The sequence below is a fragment of the Xiphias gladius genome, chromosome 21 (genome assembly GCF_016859285.1).
Source record: "Xiphias gladius isolate SHS-SW01 ecotype Sanya breed wild chromosome 21, ASM1685928v1, whole genome shotgun sequence".
NCBI lineage: Eukaryota > Metazoa > Chordata > Actinopteri > Istiophoriformes > Xiphiidae > Xiphias > Xiphias gladius.
Window position 1 is genome coordinate 27783714 of NC_053420.1, and position 22495 is coordinate 27806208.

General features: G+C 40.7%; 1 protein-coding gene across 7 annotated transcripts in view; it reads right to left on the bottom strand.

The window, feature by feature from the left end:
• LOC120807421 (band 4.1-like protein 1) overlaps nt 1-17915 on the bottom strand; it is an 81440-nt gene extending 63525 nt beyond the window's left edge. For all 7 annotated transcript variants that reach the window (XM_040159436.1, XM_040159446.1, XM_040159443.1 and 4 more), the window contains exons 1-2: nt 17755-17915; nt 16785-16923 (exon numbers count right to left, since the gene is read on the bottom strand). The gene's annotated coding sequence lies outside the window, so the exon portion shown is untranslated. The remainder of the gene's footprint in view (nt 1-16784; nt 16924-17754) is intronic.
• Nucleotides 17916-22495: the final 4580 nt, after the last annotated feature.

The window sequence follows — 22495 nt, forward strand, 5'->3', positions numbered from 1 at the left end:
TCAAAGGCAGAAACAGAACAAATCCGCACTAACAGAATACTGCAATTTCACTCTATCACCAATCATATGAATGACAACATTTAATGTGCTGCAGCCAATGTACTCTCCATCTCCGGACATAAAATATTCACACGACAAAAACAAAATGGATAATCACCCCCAACCATAAATTATGAAAAACCTGACAGTATACTAAACATGAATTATGAAAGTGTGCATGATGAAGGAATGATAAAGGAATAATTGATATACATGCCCCAACCCAGAGAGGTGGATGCCTGGCTGAGCTCATTCTTCTTCCATGTTCCAACTGAACACTGTCCTTAACACACTACTGATCCTGTAGCCACAATGAGGCTGCATTGTTACCAGTTTCACTGACATACCAGTGAAATGTCACATGGCCTATCCACCCCAACCAGACCATTTAATTTTGTTTGTTCACCAATTGAAAAATCCAAATGACAGGATATTGCCATCTTGGCTAAGACCAGAACTATGTTGCAGTTATGGTTATCAGCCAAAGGCTACAGAGGCACAAAGCTTGTTGATTACTTCAGGGAACAGAGCTGCAAAATGTTTTCTACTGAACCCAGACAGCAAAAATCACAGTTACTGTGGAAACAAACACAGATTAGCATTCAGCAGAACTGAGGCCCAAATAATCGATTTACTTGGATGTTGTGTGGATAATACACCATACTACGTAAATAAGAAGGTATGAGGCATTGTATCCAATTTAAAAAGAAGTCGGATGGAACGGAGTGTTTAAATTTTCTTCTTTCTTCTTCAGTTTATTCAGATATTAAGCATTTAGCTAAAGTTGGCAGATGTGGTGCATTGAGTTTTTGCTTCATTTTACTTACTGATTACTTAAAGGTGCTATATATAAGTTTTCTCTGCCACCAAACGTGGTTTATTGCCGGGAGTAGGTGGTGATGATGGTCGCTTGCCAAGAGCTTCAGCCAGTGTTGCATTTACAAGACAAGAGGTTAGAATACGCCCTCTGGGCAGTGCTACTTCTTCATCTTCTCATGTTGAACTGGGGGTTACAGTGACTCACTGTGCAAAGTGTTTTACAAGAAGGGGAAAAGGCCAGGGCTAGCTGGTTAGCATGCTACTTTCAGTAGAAGAAAAGAAGTGATAAAAATAGAACGAAAACAAGAGTTAACATTTGTGTTGCTTTCCACCACTGGGGAAAGCTCTTGGTGAGTAAAGGAATAAAGTTTGATGCTGAACTTGCAACATTTCTACTAGACTGGTAAGTAAACAGCTGTTAATGCTAATGTTGGCTATGTAGCAACAGCAAAAACTTACATATAGCCTGTTTAAAGCCTCTACAATCAATATATTTACAGTAATAATGTATCAAACTACTATTTGTAATGTGAAAGGGGTAGCTTATAGTAAAGAATCAAAAAAGAATTATCACCAGACATTGCTGTTCCCCTCAGCTCTACGGAGCTTTTCAGCGTCCTCTAACTTTTGTTTTGGTAATATAGCCCCAAACTTTACTATTGAGATTTAATTTCACTGCTGTTCAGCATCAATTCAAGCAGGCAGCTGTTTCAGTGAAAAAACATTAACAACCCCACTATATGTTACCTGCCCAGCACCAAACAGCAGACAGACAAACTTAACAAACTTAACTAAACAGCAACTAGCTGGTGAATATAGTGGAGAATTTAGCAGCTAAATTAAGCTAGGCTATTTCCCTAAGCCATTTGGAGGAGACAATAACAGCTAAAAGGCGAATGATGGACACAAACATGCTTGTTCTGGTATGCTAACAGAATGATGCTAACAAAAATACATTGTTTAATCATCGCCGCCTGGTCAAGATCAACCAGGAACTACTGCCAATGAGAAAGTGGAGGCAGGCATCAAGAGAGGGAATTAGAACAGCAGGAGACCGCTAGTGACAAGCTGCAGTAGATCCTCTGGTGTTACCAATAAATAATTAAGCCCCCACATGGCAGTTAGTGAGCGAAAGTGAGGAAAAAGCTCTGGCACCGCCTACTGTGTGTCTGCATGTAAGCAGTGAGTCACACGTCTCTTCCATTTTGCTTATGCATTTGGTGAAGGATCATGCCAAAAAACCGGATTGCACTTAGGTTCACACAACTTTCGGAGGCGTGTTTGGCAAATGAGAACTATCACCACACTCCACTGTTCCCCTCAGCACTACGGAGCTTTTTAGCGTCCTTTAACCCAGAATTGTTGCAAAAGAAAGAATTTATGCAAGGAAACTCCTTTGCTTCTGAATAGCAGGTTCAAACTAAGCCAAAACTGCATTCAAAACCAAAAAAAAACTGGCAGAAACATTTATTTTCAAAAAAACAGACAAAACAGGACAGGGAGTTGCAAATTCTTTTGCATTCATTAAATTTTAACTTAAACCTGACATTCAATTAACTGTAAAATCACTGTAGGCTCGCAACTGCTGTTTTGATATGGCATTTACAGTTTGCATTTGGATGCATTTAGCTCAGTATTCTAGTGAGACATCAGCTGTATCAACACCATCTCTACCCTCCACCTGCTCTGCTTTCAGCTTCTGCATCTATTTCTTGAATCTTGTTACTTCATTAGTGCCTCTACCATAAATTATCATTTCTTTTCTGAGCTTGGTAATCTTAGACAAATCCCATCACCGAACTGGGACTCCTGTTCTCTCCCTATCACAGAGATTGGGCTTGGAGTAATGACTGCATAATGAGCTGCTGCCTTAGTAAATTAAGAGCTAAGTACACACAGGTTCCCGTGTTGCAAATTGAATGAAATGTGAGGCACAAATTTGCATGTTAGTCAGTCTGGCCTAAAGTGGAAGTATTGAATGAGATGTTATAAATTTATGACAGAATGGATCAATTTTATAACACTGACTACAGTGGGTTGGTCTGTCAAAGTGGGTAATGTGTAGAGGCTGGTCTAGTAGCAAGTGGAGCAATGGCTAGTTTCCTGGAGGGGAGAGAGCTCATAGCTCATAGCGCAGGACCATGGACTAGAGTTACACGGGTGCAGCTCCAACTCTATACACCACCACCACATGCAAGGTTGTGAAACTAAAATGAGCAGCCACAGGCAGCACTAGAGTAGGGCACGGGAGGGTTTCTGGGAGTCGAAGACAAGCAAAAAACACAAGATGACTGTGTTTGGACTGAATGTTCTATTGGTAGTCAGCTTGCTGCTCTTTCTCTGGAGTAGTGTGTCTATTTCCAGTCTACAGTCCAGTCTGACGATTGGATGTGAATATGAATTAGGGTTACATAAATACTGATCCTCGAAGTGGGACTTACTGATGAGACCCATCTCTGTGTTTTACCCAGCATCAGTGATAGTACATTTTTCTTGATGCTTAAAGACACAGAGAAGCTAAATATGAACACTTCAAAATAAGAAGGATTTCTACAATGAGTGAGAAATGGTCCCATAAGCATGAAATATAAAAAAGTGTGAATGTAATAAATATGAATTATGAATCTAGCTTTCAGGCAGGGCGTGGAGGGATTAAGTGATGACACAAAGCAGCACAGAGATGTGAATGATGATGGTCCCGCCCTGCTCCACCCATCCATGTACATTTTGTTATTGTGCTCATGGGGCTGTAGCAACAGTGAGGGCATATCGATCGCAGTGAAATGTCAAATTTGACTTCAAGATATCTAATTTGCTTTGTTTGTTTATCTATTTGAAAATTCTAATGGCGGCATGCAGCCCATATTGGCTGAGACTATGTGGAAGCGGATTGAGGAGCAACTGCTCAAAATCAGTAGATTACTGGCTAGATCCTCATTTTACAAGAATAAACATTTACAGCTACAAAGAACACATCTGTCACAGTCATCAGGTGTTCTGGCAACTCAAGGAAAATAGTCCTCACTTCAGTGAAAACACAGCAGTGACTGGTAGTGCTGTACAACCTGTTACCATGTTCAGAAAACATTATCAGCCTCATATCCTTGTACACTGTCCTAACTAAAGCTAGAGCAAACAGCCAGTTAGCTTAGCTTAGCACACAGACTGGAAACAAGAGGAAACAGGTAGCCTGGCCCTGTCTGAAGGTAACAAAATCTCTCTAAAGCTCACTAATTCACATGTTAAATCTACATTCCTTTATCTACATTTACCATGTAGATTCCACATGGTAAATCTACATTCCTTTATCCATACAAAAACCGAAGTGTAAAAAACAGCCAAGCTAGCTATTTCCCCATTTGAAGTATTGATGCTAAGCTAAGATAACTGGCTCCTAGTTGTAGCATTACTCCATTTCAGAAGAAGAGGGAGACATGACGCATTCAGAAGAGCAGCAGTCAAACTTTAAATGAATAGTCATGAGGAAATGTGATGAAATTATGGCATTTATGTTTATTCTATGTATTAATTTGAGGAATTTTACAGTCTCCTCATCTGTGCACACATACGTCATTTTTCGTCTCTCCACTTGAGCGGAAGCTTGCGTGACAAATAACTCACATATGTAAAAACATTTTTGCAATGTTTTGACTTTTTTAGTTTATTATTTCAAATTACGCTTCCATTGTGATTTTTACATGTGAAAATTGAAAATGTGCTTAAAAAGGGGTGGATGAAATACACCTTTTGTCTGAAAGAAAGCTTATAAGCATATTTCCCAAAATGTCAAGCCTGTAGCCATCCAGTGAAACACCTAGGCTGCTCTTCACTTTTCAATCTCAATCCAGTGTGGGGCAACAATGAAAGCTCTGCCAGACAATTATAGCTGGCTGCTTTTGAAAAGACAGTATAGCTAGAGGCCAAGCGATCCTTGAAAATAACCTGTGAAACCCATAAACAGCCAGAGGCTAAAATAAGGGTGGTGTTAACAAACCGTTGATAGAAAAATACTTGAGTAATAGTGAGCACTGATGACTCAGATGTGCAGGCAGAATCAAGTCTCGTCTCAGGCTAAACGGTAAGTGACCAAACGCACTGACTTATCCATACTTAAATACAGTCCAACTCTATAAACAAACATTGGCCTGGACTGCCTTTGTAAAGTGTGAAAGAATCAGTTCATAGGAAACTGACAAATCAAATGAAAATTTTGATTTAGGTTTGTTGCTGTTTTTTCCCAATCCAGCCCCAAGTAGTCAGTCTTTGTAAACCCTGCCCAGTGGGAGAGAGTTATTCAATTTTTTGGGGTAAATTTCACACAATTTATTTTCTTTGTGTACAATTCAAGTACAGAGTGTGGAGATATGCTGGTAAAGAGCACTACTGCCAGCTACCATGGAACAACAAAAATAAATATAATCCCAGCAATGTTGTGACGGTGCACCATTTCACTCCCACATTTTCCTATCTGTTACACAACATGTGCAAACGCAAACCACTTTACAGGGGAAACATTTATGGTGAGAGCCTCCCACTCTCGGTTGAGAGAAATAAATAAGAGCAGAGACAATGGCTTTAAGAATTTTGCGGCTTTTATTGTTAATGAATTTCATATTCCTCCACAGAAATTATTTCCAAAAATTGTCTCTTCTCATCTTGCTGTATATTTGCGAGCAAGTACAAAGTTTGAATAAAACCCCTGTAAACCTCTATAAAAATCTTATCATGACATCTTGCCTGACAAACAGTGGATGCTCTTTTCCTGCACAGTTCATGTTCACACTACACACACTGTATTTCCTCCAGTGCTGTGATTTGTATTTTGTTTATCTCCATGTATTTAAAGCCACAAAGAGCTGAAAGGGTGGCATAATTTCCATACAACCGACAGATCTGTGTCATTACTAAATGACATAAATGCTTGCGGACTTTTTGGGAATTTAATGGAGCTTTTTTCCATTTCTAAGATAATAGTGGTTCATGATATAGCTCTGAGATGTACTTGAGGACAGTTTCACTTACATCAAACTGACACTGTGGGTGTCAAAGACCACCGCTGATTAATTCCCAGTGTTAAAGCAGAGTGTTAAAGCAGAGTTTGGGAAAAAAAATCCTTTCTTGCAGTTTCGCCTTCCTCCAAGTGTGGCAGTCATTCCCCCAAAGAGCATTTTTGAAACTCCAATCCATCATTGTTGCACAGATTCCCACATACCATATCCACATGGTCTTGTGACACACACAAGGACCCCCATTCAATAAATTGTCCACATTTAATGCAAACTATTTGTGGACAAGTGTTTGGTGTAGAAAAACTACAGTGCCCCATTTGGAGCTTGACAGACAAAGTGAAGTTAAAAAAAAAGTATGTTTTTCAGGTTCTCTTGTGTCTCTGAGTCAGTCTCTTGCTATTAGAAAAAAATTAAAATAAAAAAAAACCATACCTCTCCTTTCTATTTTTGTCCAACATATATTTGGTGATTCATTCTACACTCAAAACATACATCAGTCACATAAAATCGGATATGGAGCGGCCAGCTGACCCCGTCCATTTTATAAAATCACACTCGACCTTTTGTGGGTTGTAGAAGCTAGCTCTTCAGTATCATGGGTCAGAGTTATGTGGATATCAGTTGGCAAAACCGTTTCCATAAGAACATGGTTGTGGTGTAATTTAGTATTTTCACCCTCCTCCCTGACTTGTGCTGACTTTTAAATCAAATCTCAGAACAATTTGCTCAAATCCATCTTGAAAAGATCCTGTATTGCATATTCCACATGTAAATATGTCACACTACTCAAGGTGAAGACTGTCATACCACTTCCAATCTGTAATTTCAGGACACATGACTTCCATGGAAGTACGTATATCCCACAGTGCATCAGATGTGTGGTAACTTAAACTGGTGCTAATTTTGGAAAACTGGCAAAGGAGTCGAATAATGTTATCTTTTAGCATTAGCGTTTTTAGGGCCCGAGCACCAACGTGTCAAAGGACCCTATTGAAACTGCTATTATTATTATTATTATTATTATTATTATTATTACAACAAGTGAATCGCATTTTTGAGGCCCTAAAGCCGTAAAAAACTCTAGAAACTTTGCACATTCATCAGATGTGGTGAAAATTTACATGTTGCATATGGGTGTGGCAAAATGGCTCAATTGCGCCCCCTACAAAATTTCAACAGAGTAGCCCTTGCGGTATGTTTTACCAACATGTACAAAAATCCACAGGCACATTAAATATCCCAAGACTTGGGGCCATACCCTAAACCCAACAGGAATTCAGCCATTTTGAATTTACTGGGGAATTTTGGCATAGTTTTTGCCACCAACTCCTCCTAGATAATTGATCTGATTGACTTCAAATTTGGTCAGTGCAATCTAAAGATCTTCGTGATGCTAAATTGTGAAGCTTTTGAGGTTTAGCTGAACGGCGTGTCCATGACAACATGGTATCCAATCTGCCCCAAACTTCACACTTCCCTTTCACTGAACAGTGTTTCCATGGCCATATGAAGAATGTGGCCAATTTGGCATGAAAGCAGAAACTGTTGTAACTTGAATCCACATCATCAGATCTTTCCCAAAATTTCCATGTTTTATAAGAGTCCTGGCTTGAAGACATCTACAGTTCAATAATGAATCACAGTTATAGCGCCATCTTTAGGCAACAGGAAGTAAGCCTTGCGTGACAATTATCATTTTATTTACATTTAAGTTTCCTTATCTTGTCTACACTTGATATACAACAACATGATGCAGTTTGGTTTGGTTCTCTAGCGCCACATTGTGGACACAGAAATTACTACAAAATGTGCAAAATGTCATGTCCACCACCACAATTTCCACGCAGGAAATAACATCTTACTCGTTCGCGCCATCTCCAGTGGTCGCGAAAGTGCACAGCTGCGTCAACCAGCATCCCGCCGGCTCCCCAGATGTGGACAACAGTGTGAGGGCCCGATCAACACTGCTTGCAGTTTTGATCGTATTTACATTTCTTACTCTGAAAGTAACTATTTCTATCAAATTATCCCCTGTGTAAATTTGGTATTTTCTATGTGACATGGTTGCTATTTGCTGTGGTGGGTGTGAGTCGAGAAACATAAATAGCAAGTAAGCGAGCTAATCTAATTAGCTGTTTCTTTGTTTTAAGGGGATGAGTACTTGTACTCTTTGACTATACAATTTTGAAGTATATTCTCTTTCACCATTGAAGCTTAAGTTATTCCGTGAAACTCAACAGTTAGTGTTTTCTGAACTGGGAATTAAAAATATAGACCTGTTTTTGCGAGCTTTACTCATGAACCATACCAAGTAAGTTAGCCAACCTAGCTAGGTGTTTTGCAGTTTTAAGGGACTAATATGTAGTAGTACTTCTAAGTGTTTCTGAACTGTGAATTGAAAGCATAGACCCGTGTTACTCCTGTTTTTAATTATCTCAACTCAACTTAACAACCCTGCTACAACATCAGGAAACGTTTGTTGTTGTCTTGGGTTAGAGTAGTAGACTAGGCCAATACCTTCTTCCTCTAACTTCTCACCCTACCTGAGTTATTCACTTGCAGTGATGACAACGCAATAAGGTCACCTGAGTGGACTTTTTTAGCATTTCCACCTCAGTCTTTAACATAACAAGCTAGTGTATCTTTCAGGCTTTCACTTAAAGCGAACAATTAACTTGGTCAAGTCCAGGAGCTGTGGGAGTTGTCCCCTCTGTCTACACCTGAACTGACCTCTGCCCAGTTCAACAAAGGTCCGAAAGCAGATCAGCGGAGACTGAAACAGGCATTTCCCCACAGCATACAGAGAAAGAGAGAGGCAGTGGGCATACATCCAGTCCCCAGCTCAACTCTACTGTTTGTATAGAGCCATTCATCTCCTTATTAGGATCAGTGCTGGGGCTGAAAGGAAACTACAGGAGCTCTCTGTGTTATTGGTGTCAGTGTCAGAGGATTTGTAAAGATGCTGAACAAGGAGCTCAGTATTTGTTTAAGTAGAGACAAGCACAGAGAGACTGAGATTGAAAAAGCACGTCAGTACCGCTCAGCTACATTTTAGACTTGTCTTTTAAACTTTTCTGAGCAGAATCAATCAGTTGCCAAGTACTACAACTAAGTGGTTTGCTAAATGGCAGCTGAAAGCCAACACCAAGTACCTTAATCTGTGGACTGGAGTGTCTGACAGGACTATGTGCAGTTGGAGTAAAAGCGTCTGGTAAGATTGAAGAATGAAAACTGCTACCAGAGGGACATCAATCATGACATGAATTATAAAGGAGCCATGCATTATTGTTGCCAACATAAAAACAAAAGAGAAAAAAAATCTATGTATGACAGAGAATTCATGAATGATTACTACATGCAGAGTGAAAACATTTTATGCCGTCCAGCAAAAAAAGCTCTAAAAACCATGGAGCAATTAGAGAAAAGCCTGCGGTTAAAAAAAAAAAAAACACCCAACTATCACAGAGGGAGCCATTGATGCCAAAACGATGAGTGGTTTCCCTGACAGAGGAGTGGCCTAACAACACTCTGAGTGCAGGTGGGAGAGAGAAGTGAAAGTGTTGTGTGGGATGCGATAACAACACAAACGCAGTGATCAAAGAACAACACACAGACGTTTCACTCAGGAGTGGACCACACCAAAATACAACAACATTACATTTCTGTTACAAACCACTGCTGCTTTGCAGAACAGCAGGACTGGGATTTGTAGCAGACTTTATTCTGGGTTTACTGTTGACACACACTGCCAACTACATATTGTAACATTGCTGCAGCAAAACCACTGTATGGTTTCACAGAGACCCGGCGCAGATGAGTGCACCTGCTCTGACTATAAATCAACAGTGCTTTTAATCTGGCGAGAGGACACTTATTGGCACACTGAGGACCGAGGCAGTAGGAGAAACAACAGAGTATGCAGCTTTTTCAGCTATGACAGACATACTGTATATACAGTAGAAGATTACAATTACTATAACCATACTCATAGAGAGCTAAAAAGAGGAATTAATTCTTATGAAGTAAAAGCATCAAACCAGGGCTTGTGTAATTTTTCAGGCATTTAAAACAAAACGTGTACTTTATGTTACTATCGATACTTTACATTGTATTGTCAGTGTTTTTCTATTTTGAATGCATTTTTCAGTAGCGTGGAAACTTGCTTTCCCTCTAAAGTTGCTTTAAAAAAGGCAATCCATCACAGTGAAGATTTATTTTTCTGTTCTGTTATGATTGAATGAAAATCAAGTTGAAAGTGCGCATTCAAGGTGGCAAGCCTCGATACATGGACTGAGAGCCAAATGACTCACCTCCTCAAGTAGCTGTCTTTTTTTCATTTCCCCCCTCAGGACATCTTACGAACCATACTTTTACAAGTGCTTCTGGACAGAATGAATTGCACTTAAGTAATCCAATAGTCCCAGTGCATACCACGATGCAAACATAATTAAACTAACAACAATAAAAGTCGCCATATTCCCTGTGGCGGATTATCTATTTTAACTAAATTTTTGATCTCTATAAGCGACCTTATACATTTTGTCAATAAAAATATGGAATGCTTTGAAAACAGTCTGCAGGAATCTAAACCTACAGTAAACCCACTTTGTAGTAACTGGGCTAAATTATGCTAAAACACAGTATGATTGTTGACAAAAATATTTCATTACAGCTTTCAGTTGTATCACACGTCTTCATCAACAGATGGAGTTTGCTCAGTTTCCCTGGAATTGCAGTTGTTAAAATTTTGATTTTTCTGAGCACTTAAGGACTTTTAGTCCATGTTGGTTAAAGTATAGAGTTTTGAGTGGAAGTTCATTCTTGACCTGGGAAAAAGACGTTGACAAAAAAAGTCACAGCACAAGACCGTTTAATAGCTGTTTTGAAGCAACTCCATCTGTAATCTATCCTGATTTATGAAGTATGAAATGGTAAATGTGACTAATAACATTATGAATTCTGACACCACTTTTAGTAGATCTGAAGATGTCTTTACCTCAAAGATGATCTAATCTAATCTAATGATCTCATGTGGACTTGATGGAAGAATGGGTGCGTACACAATTTACATTTACTCACTTGTCAGACCAAAGTGACTATCAAGTGAGCCATTTTAGGGTTCAGTGTCTTGCCCAAGGACATTTTGGCTTGCAGGCAGGAGGAGCCAAGGACCAAACCGCCAACCCTGTGATCAACGGATAACACACTCTACCAGTTGAGCCACAGCTGCTCCTATGTTGTACGTTTTGCCACATAGTCCAGACTGCCTGTGTGTGTGTGTGTGTGTGTGTGTGTGTGTGTGTGTGTGTGTGTGTGTGTGTGTGTGTGTGTGCGTGTGCGTGTTCAGTACAGTTGATTCTTCACTGGGCTGCAAACACAGCAACAAGGAAATTGGTGCAACAAACCAAAGTGCATGGACCACGCAGTAAACACACAAGACGTGTGTCACTTGCTTCCACAGATTATAACTGAGAATTGTAAACACACACACCTAGAGTAAGTGTACAAAATGTGAGGCAATGACTGCAGCTGCACCTGGATCTGCCTTCCAACCTGTCTGACCAGTTTAGAAGCCACAAGACAGGCCCAAAGGGATTTGGAGTAGTTTGTGTATGTACTCCTCCACAGATCACTGCACCAAACACAGTCAACACGACCCTCAACAAACACATTTCTCAGCACTGAGAAACACTGGGTGCTATCCAACAAAAAAGCAACCAACCACAGCCCGTGTGCAGACTACACCCACCTGCTTCACTAACCATTTGGTGCACAATCATACTTCATTCTAATTAAAGATGACATATCATGTAGAGGTCAAGAGTGTACCCACCTTTCTCAGTGGAGCTACATATCTCGTTAACCACGCAGCAGCAGCAATCATCTGTAATCCCACAACAGGTACCGTGGGACCATCATCCTGAAAAGCCAAATTCAGTTTCATTTTACTTTACCTGCAACGTGCAACTCAATCTTGTTGTAAAAATATTTTTTTGCAAATCAACTCAGGAATTTACTCTGCAGCAGTAAGCATGGTATTGTTGTGAATTTTTACTTTTTTTTGCAAGTCTAATCTCTCCTAATCCTCTTTTTAGGTCTTGTTTATGTATTTATAAATCATTTGCACTAAGATCGACCTTAGTACATATTTTTCCCCAATTCACCAGCTTTCTACAATGTGAGAGACTCAGCCAATCACAAACTAATCATCGGGGAAATGGACACAGATCAACAATGGAATTAGCCTTCCACCACAACTGTTGAATGCAGAGGCTCTAATTAATGATTGCTAAGTGTGAAGTGGCCAAACGAAAACAATAGCTGCTGGCTTGGTTTGTTGGAGGAGGCCAAAATAGCTGGAGAAAAGTATTTCCATGGCAGGCCACAGTGAAGGCAGAATAAACAGCTTGGAAAAAGTGGTAACTGTTCCCTTTCCCCACGTGAACCAACTTAGCCTGAAATATATATTCCACATTACTGTGGGAAGGCAAAAAATGAACAGCATTGTGGGTATCGTTGTACCAGATCAAAAGCCGGACAACAACATGATGAGTCTCATCCTTGAGAGGAAAGAGATTTGTTCAAAGAAGGCAGAAGTCAAGAGGGGAGGTATGCAAAAGGTGTAGGTATGCAAAGGAAGAGGAAAAAAGAAAAGAAGGAGAACCTGCTGACTCACTGTAATCATCAGGCTGAGGCAAGCTGAGCTGCTGCTCAGGGTAAAGCTCCGTCTCTCCCCTTCAGAAGGACAAAGTGATGCTTCCGATCAACTGGGAACAGCTATATGACTGAATGTGGTAAATTTTTATTCAATCATTCATGGCATGAAATAGCTTCTCTTTCTTTCTTCTCACACCAGAGTGCACACAGAATGATGCAATCTGAGGAAGGCAATAAAGTTGTATGAGTAAAAACCAAACCTAAACCTAAAGCCCAGATCAGATCGACAGCAACAAGACTGCAACTGTTTTGGGAAGAGAGCCTGAATATAAAGAGGAAGGGGGACAAAATAACTGTGGGCATACAGTAGCTGCTGGCAACTGCTGGGCACACTATTAAAGATCACACAGTGAAGCAATATGATTTTCAAGTCTGCACCATAACAAGATTCTGATAGGACTGCAGGTGCTGCAGCATCCTGATGAGGCTTAATTCAATTCCCATAAATAAAAGCACATAGCCACTTTGAGAACTGTTGTTGGACTGAGCTGCTATAATGTTGTGTTATCCTCTTTTGGTTATTCCAAAAAAAGCTGATAAAAGAGTATGTAAAACAGAATAAGATTAGGTTTCTGTGAATATTGGGTAAACAAACAAAGCTGCAGTGCAATGCACCACTGTAGTACTGCAATTACCGCTTTATCAGCCAACAATCAATAACACAGTTCTGCTCATCAGTTATCAGGTGACAGGTATTAATTACACGGTGTATAAACAATCTTTGATTTGCCTATGGAAAGATGTAAATATTCATTTTAACACACACCTTGGCACTTAACTAACCAAGGTAATGGATAAAATCTGTTTTTCTTCACTATGTTATCCCTGAGAAAACCTCTGGGCATGCTCCTGTATTTGTATCAAGAAGAGGACCAATTACATTTTAGACTTCGTCCAAGGACTGTTTTAAGTATTGGTTTTAGGGTTAAAGTTATAATCCTTAAAGGGGCAATCCACCCATTTCACACATGGTTAGTTTACTTATCATGGAGAGTACCAATCCGCTGTGAAAAAAAGCCTAATAATGTGTTCTGTGGCTCTCAAGGAGAGTTGTAAGGCTTGAGGAAGTGACCCTGATGATGTCTTTGGGGTTATCTTGAGTCAGGGCTGAGACTTCAGATACTGAAGAAGAAAACCTGACTTACAAACTGGAGGAATAAAGTTTGAAAGAGGAGGGAATTTAACAGGCAGGGAAGGTCAAAAAAATGCAAATGAGTTGCGTTATGGGAAATGTAGGATCCAGGGTTTTTGAAGCATTACTTAAACTAGAAACTAACAGTCAGGATATCTTAGCCTTTGCAGTAATGGTTTTGACCATCCTTTTTTTTTTGACCTGTCTGTCAATCCCCCAACTTTAGGTTAGTGCAAATATAAATCACTGGAGTAGCCTCTTAAGATTTGTCTTGTTTAATCTGGAAAGACGTATGGTTACTGGAGGTAACAGTAAGTGTGTTTTAATAAAACAGGTCCCTTTCAGAATGGCACATATATCTACTGCTGGGGTAAAGAAGCATGGGCTGAGAAGGTTTATTGTGTCGCATTTTTATTTTTAATAAAGAAGACAGTCAACATGTCATCCATTATGGTAAAATCTGTACTTGTGATCAAATGTTGTCTTCCACAATATGTGAAACATCTACATGCACAAGCTTTTGTCTTCCATATCAAATCTAGAGCATGCATGTGTTGTTTCTTGTGTATCCCTTGTGTGTGGGTATAATTTGAAATGTGATTGGGAAAGGCATTGCCATTACCAGTGAAAATAACTATATAAAAAGGCAACTAGAGAATGCAAACACTACTAATGGTTATTGCTGAGAAACCATCAACAACAAATAGCATCAAAATGGGGGTTGACATAATGGCAAGTAATAATAACTTAAGAGTTAGAATTGGGTTCAGGTTAAAACTACGGTAAGGCTTGACGTTAGGAGATAGGGCATGAATTGTATCGGACAAATGCCTGTGTGTGTGTGTGTGTTTCTTGGTCTGCATATCTGATTGGTCACTTGATTTCAGCAGGCAGGAAGAGACGTGACCACACTCACCAAGCTACAAAAACATGGTGGGTCAAAGAACATTCAGCTGGGACAGCAGCAACGTTGGCCAAATGCAGGAGAAACACACACAGACAAACAGTACCTGTTGCATGCCTTGCCAACATCAGGGTGACCCCACACAATTATGCAGCATTCCACGTCTATTCCAAGAGCTACTGTATATACAAAATAAACTATGACCAAGATGGCCACTTGAAAATATTCTTTTTCTGTGGTAATGTTTCATACAGACAAACCACTGAGTGCTCTCTTTCTCCAATCGAGAAGTCTATAAGAAATGGTTGAGTTAACTTGCAAGTGCAAAGATTGACTGCCTACAGTGAGACACAGAGGAGAGTAGGGCTGCTCAGCTTCACTCGATGCCTCATACATGCTCATTTGAATTGCAAATGGTGGTAGACAGCATGCTGGGTTGTGAAATCCCAGCAGCACCCTTGGGCATCTGAACTCACGCACAAACACTAACATGTACACGCTAATAGCAAGAGTTTGTGTACATATACGCTTTAGTAAAAAGAAGATAAAGCCATTAGGAATCTTCGAGTCCTATATACTTCTGTATGTCCGAGCTCCGTGTGATTACAAATTCATTTCGAAACACTGTTGAACAAACAGTGGAGAAACTGATGCTGGTGCCAACATGAGGTAATGGCTCTAGGAGGGAGAAGAAGCATCAGGTGATACTTGGAGGGAGGCTGGGTGGCAGGCTGACTAGGCAAGACTGACACAGCAGGCACAGGAGTGTGTCCGAAGTTAACGAAATGGATGCCTCGTGACAGCAGGTCCTGTGTGCGGCCTGGAGGAAGAGTGTGACGAAGTATCATAAGCCCACCTATAGGGCAATAGGGAGCAAGCTAGACTACTGCAGAGGAACCAAGCCAATGCTAGGACTCGACAAACCAATACAACAAGAAGTGTGTTATAATAAGCTATCTTAAGAGTCAATCAAAAGACCTTTTAGGGATAACACTTCATAGGACTTTATTGGAAATCATTTCCAATTCTAGACCCAAAACCATAGAGACATTTAAGGTAGAAACATAGTTGGGGAAGCTAGCTGAAGGTGCACAACCACAGAGAACAGTCCTAGTAAAGCATCCTGATGACAACAAGTGCATTGCTGAAACATTCCTCTTCAGTACTGTCTGTAATTCCATCCCACAAAACCAGTGAAAACCGGGGGCCAAAGGTGACGCCATTCCCATACATGGACCTGCTTGAGCATGCAGGTGAAAACAGGCGACGTGCTGCTTCACCTCTGCCGCCAAATATATCCACAGTGTTCAACTGAAGTCTGCGTTTAACACCATTCACACATCCCTATCAGACTGACTCATTGTGAGTTAAAAAGGACCAAAATATGTGAACTTCAAATCCACTCTTGTTTGTTTTAAAAGCAAAACTCAACCACTTTCTGTGGGCACACCAGAGGTGTTGATGAGAGGGTGTGACAATGGCCACATTGTGTAAGACCTCTGTGTGTCTGTGCACACTGTATGTCCGTGTGGCAGCTGCATATTTATTGATGGGTGTGTTGGGAAAAAAAAACAGTGACTAAGCCAATGGCAGATCCAGTTTGCTCTGACACGCTGGGACGCAAACTGACACAGACAACAGACAACAGCTGATTTGTGAAGCCAAGCACAACTTTGAAGGACGTGCGCAATCCAAAATGAAAGCCAAGGCCGTGCTGTAGGTGAGAACATCATGTATAAAGTGGCTGTCCAAGGCAGCAGAGAGGGAACGGTGGGGAGGTTTGCAGATCTGATGTCAGCAATGAGTGGGCCAGTAGGCGCAAAACGACGCTACAACTTGCTTCTGCCTGAGTCCCACAATATTATTCATCCCCGGCAGAGGACGGCGAGCAAGCAGGCAAAGTCCATGCGCGATAAAATGATGGTCTACTGAACAGCTGCAGCTTGAATACATGCCCTCTCATGGCAGCAGCTAAACGCACAAAGAGAATATAACAACGCGCCGTTATCACTGGCGAATTACACGTGAAAAGGACAAATACACGGGAAAGCTCTCGGAAACGTCAAAGCCCGACATTCAACAAATCCTTTAACACAAGCAAGGCTGTGCTTATTCCGATATGAGCAAAGTGGCAGGGGAGAAAAATAGGAATATTTCAACATACCCTCCTGTCAGACAGACATCCAGGGGAGGACCATGGATGGTGCGCACCGGGGGAGGTCAGTCCTGCTCCTGCCGCCGCTCCGTGTTTATTCCCCGGCTTAAGGGAAAGGGAGTGTGTCGGTGTTTTGCCGGTGAAAAGCCTAAAGACAGAGGGAGGAGGAGGAGAGAGAAAGAGGGAGGGACACTGTCAGATGCAGGGAGGCGCACGCGCGCGCACACGCGCGCACACACACAGTCAGGGGGAATGCGTAAAGCCACACCGCGCTCGTGTCATTCCTGCAGAAATGTCCCCCTCTGTCAACAAGTAGTCAAAACCAAATAAACAGGCGGAAAATGCCAACAAGGTGACATAATCCCTCACTGTTTCCGCAGCAGCTGCATTCATCTACGTGTCAGTGATTTTGTCATGAGAGAAGGCAACAACCTGAGAGATACACCCCCTCAAAATGGACTTTGGAATGTCAGTGAGCGAGTGAAGACGTTTCATTTTTAGGCAGATTCCTTCTCTTTCTTTTTGATAAAGAATTGAAAGACCCGGCCACCGCATCAGAGGGGCTGCTGTTATTTCTTCCAGTGTCGTCAGGATGGCACAATCCCTCTGATTTCATCACTTAGTCCGCCGCTAACACACAACACACAGCCTCAAACTCCCTCACCTTAAGCACACAGAGATGATGGGATTCCCGAGCACAAAGGGGCAACGCCGTTGTAAACAACAATTAATGGGCGCGCGCCGTGAATTGCAATGTTGTGGAGGTACCGGTTCCCTGTTGCGCGCGCTAAACTGACAGCATTATTTTTGAAGAGGCGGGCTGAGTTCGATCGTGACTGATGAGGGGGTTTCTGTTGCTGATTTGATTACCCCAAGCCTCAATACAGATCATGCAAGGGCCCCGCAAGCTCACTGACCAGACACAGTAAGCGCTCGACTCTAGGACAATGCCTTTTTATTTGCAGACTGTATTACATACCTAGTGGCGGGATAACCAGAACTCCCGGGGGCCTCAAAAGCTCCAGGTTTACTGCGAGTTCACTGCTTAGTGTTCATCTGACGGCAAAACGTATTTGGGAATATGCACCAGCAGGGCATACCATCAGGTGACATGATGATATCCTTAAAAGAGTTGGGTCTACTCCGCTGATGTAGCATTGCGCTCCAGTGCTATCCTCAGGCTCGCGATAAAAAATTAAAAAAAATTAAAAGGTACCAAACTCGATGCAGCAGGACCAGAGGTGCTGTGTTTTTTCAATTCCGTGCTTCCTACTTCCTTGTCAAAACCTTTCAACGAAATTGCCGACAAATTTCCAACATCACCATCGGCAGTTTGGCGTGGGGCTTGGATGTGCTATGCTAGTAGCAGCTAATGTAGCCTTGAGGCACCATCTTCAAGTTCACGTCTTTCTGACTCCTCACCCCCAGATTTTTTTTCTTTTTTTTTACTTTTCAAACTCGATGTCAGCCCTAACGACACTGACTCAAATGACATCACATCACATGACATTTTCTCGATTTCGTGCTCCCTCTGGAGCCACTAAAAGGCTTTATACAGCTGTTTGTTTTGGGGTTTTTTTTCAAGACTTTCCTGTGTTAAATCAGAGCAGTTTAAAATGGTCGTACCTAATCTTGTTTTGGCTGTCGTGTCAAAGTCTAGTTTTAAGACCTTCATTATTCCAGCTTTTTGCTTAGCACAGTCCTAAATTAATGTGTTTAAAGCAGCTATAATCATCGTTTTTATTTTAACAAAGGTCCACACGACTACTTGTATACGAGAAGGGTTGCTCAGTGTGATAAACCCACAGGCTCTGTAGCTATCCTCAGCCCTTTTTTAGGGAATGTTTCGGTTTTATGGTCCACGATTTTTCGCATTGCTTCTAGCAGCAGCAGGCAGTTGTTTTCGAGAAAAAAAAAAGATGTAATAAACCAAATTCTTTGGATATTTCCTATGTATTAGTGGGACTGTAGCTGAATGCTAATGTGTCTGTTGCAATTGGATGTAAAGTATATAGGCAACTTTTTCCTAACACATTCACTATTTCAATTTAAAGGGCAAGATAATATTTCATTGTTGTGTTTACAGCTTGTTACAGTAGCCAAAAAGTCAGTTATTTCGAGTTTAATAAATGTACCAACATTGTTGGGCAGTAATGAATGAGGCTACTTAGTAACTCATTACGGTACTTTAATGTGATTACTTTTACCAATCACAGGTTGTGTAAAGGGTAAAATTTTAAATTCCGATATTACATTATACTTACTCCCCGTAATGCTTTGTTAGTTCCACAGCATGATGGTCGGCCTGTTTGGTGTCTTACCGGGAGTTTGATGGATGGTTGACATCAGATTGTTCTCTCGACGTTCATTGGAAACAGTGGTGCGGAACATGTTCGCTTAGGTGAGTACAAAGTCTGAAGGTGTGAGCAGGTGGTTGCCGACAAATCCAAGACCAAGACCGGAGAAATATGACTCATGGTAACGCCTAAGTTATTAGGAACTTTAGCCACCGACTGCATTCAGGAATCAGGTGGTTTTGTTCATAGTTGGAGGTTTCGTGAAACCTGCAGCTGGGGGACTAGTTTAGAGCCAGCGCTAAGCTAGCTGTTGATGGTCGGTAAATACTCCAAACCGAAGGACAAAAGCTTGTCAAAATATGAGGTGTATAATGTTTTCTGTTGCCACATTTGCTAAATACAGAACATGTGGTGTGTGGGTGTGGAGGCGTTGGTTTTGTTCACAGGCAAATTTGAGGCAGCTGTACTGAGTAACAAAAGTAATGTAACGAGGAATTAGTAGTAGTTACTAATTTTGGTATTCGGGTAAAGTAATTACTTTATCAATGAGTAGTGTGTAATGAGTTATTGGTTACATTTTTCAACTAACTTTGCAACCACTGATTACCACACTGCAAAACCAGGAGTAAGCAGTATTTAAGTGCCGAAAAACTGTACTGAATCCACAGAAGGTGGGAGGAACAGGGTATTAATAGTATATTTTTGTAGCTCTATAATTTCTAATCAGTATATGGGTGATAAATCAAAAGGAAAAAACAACACCCTGGAGACTTAGTTAACCTTACTGAACACCCATTCAGTGAGCTCCAGAGCACTGTTGAAGCAGCTTCATTTTGTGTTTTATTCAGGTTTTTCCTTTAATTTTGCAACCCATCTGTACATTTGTATTTTTTTCCCCAAGGTTTCATCATTAAGAAATTTTTTTTATTGAGTTGTACAGATAAAATCATGTTTGAGCGTCATTTCATTACGTCATTTTAATCCATTTAGTCCATTTTATTACACTTTTAAAAAACACCCCGTATATGGAAAAACTCTGAGGTTTCTGCTTTGTGGGTGTCAAGGACCACTTGTGTTTGATGTGGAGTTTGACACCTGTCTTATTGGTACCACTTCTGCCTCAAGGACATACAAGCAAGAACTCTAAAGCCATGTGTGTTTAAGTGGATATATTCCAGTTTTGCTCTGGCTGTTTGTTGAAGCCAACAGGGTCAGTAAGTAAAATGCACCATACTATATAAGCCAACAAAAATTAAAATACTTAAAATATTTACCTATTGATCTGTGCTTTTATAAGCTCTTCTTAATACACTTAGCATTGTTAAATTGCAGGTGGGCAAAGCAATAATAACTACTTCAAAGCTAGTCTGCTTAATAATGAAGCATTTCTGTCATGTTCTGCAGATGACTCTTCAAAAGGGACATGATGACCAGGCCTTAGAGGAAAGTGATGCAGACAAACACATGGGCGTTAAATAAATGCACAAAGCACAGTAATAATGCATAGTCATGGACATCGGACATCAAAATGTAAATAAGTTCATGCAGTGTGCCAATCCTCTGGTCACAATTTAATTATCCAAAGCGGCTGAGTACGCACAGAGACGTGACTCAGTGCTGCTGGTCGGGCTCAGCCTGCAACTCAAATTTCTCTTTTACAGGATGCATCCTGTATGCTCTTTGAAATGGCAGGTGTCTTTATTTCTTGCTCTGCTTTTCATGTAAAATTTCTATAAGGGAAGCTCACATATAAGCCCATCATTAGGCTAAATGAAAACATATTATGTGTATGCTTACTTTGAACTAGTCCCAGTTAAAGCCACTAGGTGATGAGTTTTTATGTGAGTCATTCAAACTATTATATATTTCAAATTAAACACCTACTCGCTAATACCATCGGGAAAGTAATATTGCCTATATGTAACACAACTAATAGGAATCCATTACATTTGTGAGCAGATGTAGCTCAAGAAATGCTCCATTTACCTTGTGTATAAATTAATAAATGCACTTGCACTTTTCATACATTTTGAAATCTTGTGTATTTCAGCTGTTTTTTTTACATTATTATATATTGAATATTTTGATTGTTTTTATGTGTATGAATTAATTGTTTGTGCGTACATGTGTTTGAAAAACAGCCTCAAATAAAGTATTTTGAACTGAACTGAGTTATTCTGATAGCATAAGGTTTTGTTTGTAGAAAACAAAATTGACAATCTCGGTAAAATCCCACGTGCAGTCTATTTGTTGCTCTCAGCCCATTCATCGCAGTATACCTAGGACAGATCAGTGCTGCCTGCCACAGTTCCCTTTTTGGATTCTAGCAAAGGGTGGCAACAAGGTTGAAGATTTCAAATTCTGCTCTTAGTGGCTTCAAAGAGTGAAGTCTCTAAGTATTTTTGACTTTAAAGGGCAACTTAGCACCCCCTGAAAAATCTGTTTTTGCTGCGCTCCAATTCATCTTCTCAACCACTTACTTGTTTTAATTTCTCAGTGTTGGGTCAACACAGCACATCTTTGACCACACCCAATCACGACTAGAGGTCAGAGATGAAACAGGCTTGAATTGTTCAATCAGAGACAGCGGTGAAACACTGATTTTCAGCCTGTTGTAATGTTTTCATGCCACAACTCTGTGTTCTCAAGTGTTTTTTGTCATAATTTTATTATCACTGTGGAAGAGCCTTTAAAGCAGTATTAAGGCCTTGATGAGACACTAAAACACCTCTGTAACCCACAGAAATGGTGATCAGCAATGGGCAAAAAGGCATGCACACCTTCAGCATCCACTTAAATGGTGCTGTAGTATAAACTAGTTATCTGTTTATGACTTTGTGGAAGCAAGATTTCTTTGGTACGAGGCCCACTCACTCGGCAGGACAGAGGACGCACCGCAGACAACAAAAACAGCTGAAATCCAGGTTACACATCATCTAATGTCTTATTAAACATTTACTCCATCTTTCTCAGCTCAGCTCAGCTCCGGGGCAGCTTGGGCCAGTGTTTCCCCAAATCAGAGCTGATAGATAATCTATGGGAGATCCTTCAGATGGGCTTTTATAATTCTACTGGCAACTGTTGTTAGCTGCAGGTTGCTAATCAAAACAGCATGAAAACCCAATGTGAAGCAATGATGCATGTATTCTTTTATATGCCGCCCTGAGTTATGTTTTTAGATAGGACATACAATTATAATTATTTCATTCACTTCTTCTCCTTTCTAACCTGCACAGTTTTCCATCCCAGCACACACTGGTTGGAAGGTAGGGCAACAAAAGTAGATACTCCAACCACATGATGAACACAAAGAGACCGATGCTCACATTCATACTGAAGGGCACTGTAGAGTCTTTAATCTGACTTAAGAGTGTCTAAAATGCAGTCTGAACTTGAAATGAACTTTAAGGGGTTGGCAAACTA